General features: G+C 36.7%; 1 long non-coding RNA gene across 1 annotated transcript; it reads left to right on the forward strand.

Moving 5' to 3' along the window:
* Positions 1-2,565: 2,565 nt before the first annotated feature.
* On the forward strand, positions 2,566-5,430 carry LOC113091210 (uncharacterized). Its single transcript, XR_003287308.1, has 3 exons — positions 2,566-3,030; positions 5,099-5,176; positions 5,357-5,430. It is a non-coding gene; the product is annotated as an uncharacterized LOC113091210 (long non-coding RNA).
* The last annotated feature ends 473 nt before the right edge of the window (positions 5,431-5,903 follow it).

Raw genomic sequence — 5,903 nt, forward strand, 5'->3', positions numbered from 1 at the left:
ATGATGCACCAAACTTGACCTGTGGACTGCAGAGAAATATACTTTGCGTATGAATGAAAGTCAATGAAATGAAAAGTGTGACAAGCCCTTAAATCAAATGAATTCCTATGATCCCATTTGTATGCTTTGATACAATCTGCTCACGCGCCATAGACCAGTGGACCTTCATGATTACTTTTTTTTTTTTTTTTTTATGTTGAATTTTTACACAATTCGTCACTACTGCATAAAATAGTTGCGTTTTCTTATAAAGTTTGGGTTGGTTATAGAATAAGTCTTTGTGCACATCATAAATCTAAATAGGAATCCCTCTTTATATAAATATCCTGAAGGTGAACTCTGTAAATATGGAGCCAGATACTGAACATGACATATTAGCTTGTTTTTCATCTAACATAGAAACCATGGAGTTCAAGGAGGGAAAGACGTAAACAGGTTGCTTGTTTACAGATAAAGATTCTAATTACAAACCGAGCACTCTGAAGACAGCATGCTGACCATGCCTTTCTATTCCCCAGTGAGTTCGGCTGGTGCTATATGCAGTGTTTTGGCATCCGTGGTAAATCCCTGTCTGAGAGGATCATTACCCAGTTGTCAACAAACTACCTAATTCCATTCAACACAACAGACAGTACCTCCTCCATCTTTCCTGCTCTTTCAACTTGTAAAATTTGACTTTTCTCTTTGAATAAACATACACCAGCGTCTTGACATTATTAGCTCAATAGCTGAAGCTGATAGCAATTGCATTTACGTTTCCACTTATCAGTTGCTGTTTGAATGTGTTTTCTCTTAAGCATTATACACTGATGTAATACTAATGTGCTTAAGTACTTTGTTAGTATCCTCTGATTAATTATAGGGGACTGATAGGGAGTCGTAAAGGGCTGCAGATTGTCGGACTAAGTGAGATGTTGGCAACTGATGTAACTGACTGGACTGCTAAACAAATGGATGGATGGGTGATTTGAAGGTAGGTGAGGAGAAAGATTTACTGAGATTGTTGTCCTGCTCTATAACCCTTCTGTCCTTGCTGAAGATACTTAACCCTGGTTTGCACCATGTGGTAGTCATTTTGAATATAATTTGTTTCTATGACTTACGCGATGTTGCCTTGAACTTATAATAGGGGTGACCTCCCTGAAGTAGCTTGCTGTAACTACACCACACCAGAATGTGGCGTCTTGGTAGAAACAGTACGGTTGAATTCCAAATGCTTTGATGCACCTTGACAGCACCATGGGAAGGGGTTACCATGGCATTCTAAATGTTTTCATTATCACACATAAGTGCCATGCTCCCTTAAAAGTTTAAAAAAGCTTACCGACCCCACACAACAGCAGTGTAAATGCATACTGGTAATGTTAAATAGCTTGTAAATGTTAAGACGTATACTTAGGATCTAAATTAAAAATATATATATTTTGCAAATGTGATGTCTGGCACATTTATTGTGAAAGGCAGGCATGACACCAGGAAGGGAGCAAAAGATCAGATCTGATCAGTGCCCTGGAGCATCCTGAGGTTAGGTACACGGTCCGAATTATTGTTAAAATGTATTTGCATTGACAAAACAAGTTGTTTCAAATGTATATACATGTAATTGTAACTGTAATTGTGCAATCACATAGAGTAGTGAGAAAATTTAGCTATGCATTCTAGGGTTAAAATCGTGTATTTCTTATGTTTTGTATAGAGTGATCCAAATTAGTTTCCTTCTTCCCCATTCCTCCTAACACAAACACACACTGAGTTTGGCTGGAGGACAGTATGGTGCATGAACCTCCGCCATCTGCTCTGCCAGGTCCTCTGCCAGGGAAGCTTTTGTTTTTATTTCACTAACCACCTTGACTATCTTTTTTCAGAACTATAATCAATAGTTTCTAACTTTCAGCGTGTAGGTGCTCAATTCGAGGTTCCACAGCCCACCTCTGCAAACAAACTCTGGAATTGCTTTTGACCAGTATTTCCCTAAACACTTTTATGAGGCATTTCATTGCTTTCCAAGCTTGCTGTTAACAAATTCAGCCATGTCAAAATGGTTAACCTTTTTTGTGGAAACTCTAGCAGAATGGATTTCTGTAAGTAAAACAATTTGCATGCAAACAGAATTTCAATCTCCCTGTCTTTCATGAATAATGCCCATTATGTTGAATTGTCCTTCAAATATTACTCTGCACTTCAATATTTTCAAAATAAATTTTTATTTAATTCCTTAATTCCTGGACATTGCTACTGTATATATTGATGTTTCATAGACAAAAAATAACATATTTTGGAAAGTGAAAGTGTATTGACAGAGAAAAAGCTATATATTAGCAGAATGTGAAATCAGAGAAATCCGGTGAAGCCCATTTTGGGATAAATTATTGAGCTGTCACATATTGCTGTATTTGCACTGTACTGATTACAAATGCATGTATCCATATACCAGGCAGTTCTAATGTTAATTGTATTAACAGAGCTAGAAAGAGTTCAGTCAGTCATTTGTTTTAATTAGCAAATTACAGTTATTATTTAGAGGCTGAGTGCTTAGAATTTTAATTGTTCAAATAGGAGCAGACTTTCTGTTCATGATTTAACTAGATTGTATGGTGGTTTCATAATTTTTTCTTTTATATTTATGTGTTCGTCACAATAATTGAAAGTGACTTAGACTGCATTCTACGTAAACATTTTAATATATTTTAAAATCAATTGTTTTATTTCTATTTAGTAGTTAGAACTCATCCAGTAAATTCCATCTGGAGTAGCTGAGGAGAGCAGAGTCAGGTGTGGAGTGGTTCGGCGCTGGAGGTAGTGGAGTACATTTTCGACTGAATGTACCTTAAAAGCAAGATGGATGGGGCAAAAGGGAACACGTGCAATGGCTGTTCAATCTTTTTTCACTCCTCTTCAAAAAGAGCAAGAAGCTCCAGCTTCCTGTGGTTAAGAGGCGAAGTTGCTTTCCCTTTCCCCTGTGGAGGTGATGGGGCCCGAGGAGTGTCACTCTGTAGTCAGCTGTGCCTCCCCCACTATCATGCTAATGAGGTAAAGTGATGAATTGCAGAGCCAAACTACAGGGGCAAAATGTATGAGGACCAGATTGAGGAGAGCACACAGAAAGCCCGCGGCCAGGACAAGCTAGTCTTTTTTGACCCAAAAACCAAGGGCAATTCATTTAATGGCATGGTTTATGGAGTGACAACCTCTTAAATGTTGTAATTTTATTACAGGTGCACAACACTTTGAATACAATTGGGGTTTTGCAAATTCTAAATTGTCAGTAATATTATTGTCTTGGATCAGTTTGACCTGGCCATTATTTCACTATTTCACATTTTTGGTATGTTTTAAACTATGAAACTCAGTAGCAAAACCTTTAGCAAAAAATCTAAAGAATTAAAGAAAATTTCAGCAGTTCTTTCTTAATATTGCCACCACAGGTGCATCTAAAAAAAATTGAATATCATGGAAAATGTCTTAATTTTTTGTAATTTAATTTAAAAAAATCAAACGTTCTTATATTCTAGATTCATTGCACAGAAACTGATATATTTCAAGAGGTTTTGTTTTGTTTGTTTGTTTTGTTTTGTTTTATTTTTTTCTGATGGTTACGACTTACAGCTTAGGAAAATAAAAAAATCAGTATCTCAAAAAAAAAAATAGAATATTCCATTTTGAGCTTGATTAGTTTGATTAATTTTGAGTATATATACTGGGTACCTCTTGGGCTAGTTTAGAACAAGCAACCACAATTATGGGAAAGAGTACTGACTTGACAGTTGTCCAGAAGATGATCATCAATACCTCCACAAGGAGGGTAAGCCACAGAAGGTCACTGCTGAAAGGTCTGGCTGTTCACAGAGTGCTGTATCAAAATATATTCATAAAAAGTTGACTGGAAGGAAAAAGTGTGGTAGTGAAAGGTGCACAAGCAACAGGGGTGACCACAGCCTTGAGAAGATTAAAGGGCTACAGCTGACACATTCTTAGAACCAAGCCACTTCTTGAACCAAAAATAAATGTTATACTAAACATTAATAATAATAATAAACATTTCACCTGGGGTAAGGAGTAAAAGAACTGGACTGTTGCTCAGTGGTCCACAGTCCTCTTTTCAGATGAAAGTAAATTTAGCATTTCATTTGGAAATTAAGGTCTGTAGTCTGGAGGAAGACTGGAGAGGCACATAATCCAAAGTTTATGAAGTCAGTGATGGTTCAGGGTGTCGTTGGCGTCTTCTGGTTTTGCTCCATTGTGTTTTATCAAGTCCAAAGTCAATGCAACCATCTATCATGATGACCAAGTTATTACTGGGTTTGATTGACCAGCCAACTCACCTGACCAGAACCTCGGAGAATAGGAAGAGAAGTAACATCTGACAAACAATACAGAGAAGCTGAAGACTGCTATTAAAGCAACCTGGGCTTCAATAATGCCTCAGCAGTGCCACAGGCTGATCACCTCCATGACACACCACATTGAAGCAGTAATTCATACAAAAAGAGGCCCAGTCAAGTATTGAGTGCATAATTAAACTTGTTTTGGAGATCTTGAACATTTCTGTTTTGTAAATCTCTTTTTGGTTTATCTTTGGAGATTCAGATTTTTCTTTTTTTTTTCTTTTTTCTAAGCTGTAAGTCATAATCATCAAAATTAAAACAAAAATCTCTAATATTTCAGTTTGTGTGCAATGAATATAGAATATAAGAAAATTTTCTTTTTTGAATTAAATTACAACAAAATAAAGAACTTTTCCATGATATACATTTTTTAGATGCACCTGTATTGTCAGCAATAGTATCTGGAAAGTAAAAGTAATTTCATATTGTGCAGATCCAAATAATGAACGCATTCTTTTAGAAATATTTTTGCAAACCCAGTAAAAATGGATAATGTGTTCATTAGCAATAACTCTTGACAAGTACAACTGTGCCTTTTACATTCATTCTGTACAAACGTGGGATAGGATTGAATAATAAGCCTTCTGTCAAAGTCAGCCCTTTTCACTACAGTCTATACCCATTTAGAGTGGAAATTAGAACATTTAAATATGTTGAAAACTGTACTCAAAAAGCACATACATTAATACTCGTGTTTCCATGTCTGCAACCAGGGCTGGGTTATGGACTAGTCTATGCAAACAATGACCCAGGACATCAGCCTGGAAGGGGCCTCTGTTCACATGGTGCAGGTGACATTAAAAAAACGATCTACATTGCTCATTTAGCCTACTAATGCTACCAATATTGCAACAATCCAAAGCTGGTTGAAAATAGTTTATCTTAATGTTATGACTAAAAGAGGCTACTATTTTCAGTCTTCTAATGTGTGTGTGTGTGTGTGTGTGTGTGCGTGTGTGCACATTGTTTAGGGACAGATGTTTGGGCCTTTGAAGAGATGTACCCAGGGGCCTCACAGTCCAGCCTTGTCTGCACCAACTACAGGTAATAGGCCTGTGACAGATATCAAAATGGCTAACATCAAGTATATAGATAGACAATAGGATAAAAACTGTCAGGAAGACATAGTCTTGATTAGATAAAAATTGAAAAGAATATATGACACCAAGAGGCAATTAAATATGATTCCATTGTGGTCTTGATTATTAAAACCTCATTGTTTTTATTTAACAATGAAGCAGAATCATATTTCATTTTCTTCTAGACTTGATGCGGATTCGCCAAACACTTCAGAAATTGTCCCAAGCTATAACATTTCCTGCCAAAGCACTTCAGCTACGCTGCTGCCTCTAGTCGTCTGTTACGAATGACTAACTAAAAGGTCTACTCAAAGACCTAATAAAAGTAACCCGTAACAATTAACAGGGATCCCTCTAGGAAAGATCCCTGGCGTCCCCGCTCTCATCCCCGTTAATCTCAACCACCACACAGGAATTAAAGAGTAAATAATAAATTTAT

This window comes from Carassius auratus, unplaced genomic scaffold (assembly GCF_003368295.1).
Source record: "Carassius auratus strain Wakin unplaced genomic scaffold, ASM336829v1 scaf_tig00214138, whole genome shotgun sequence".
Taxonomy (NCBI): Eukaryota; Metazoa; Chordata; class Actinopteri; order Cypriniformes; family Cyprinidae; genus Carassius; species Carassius auratus.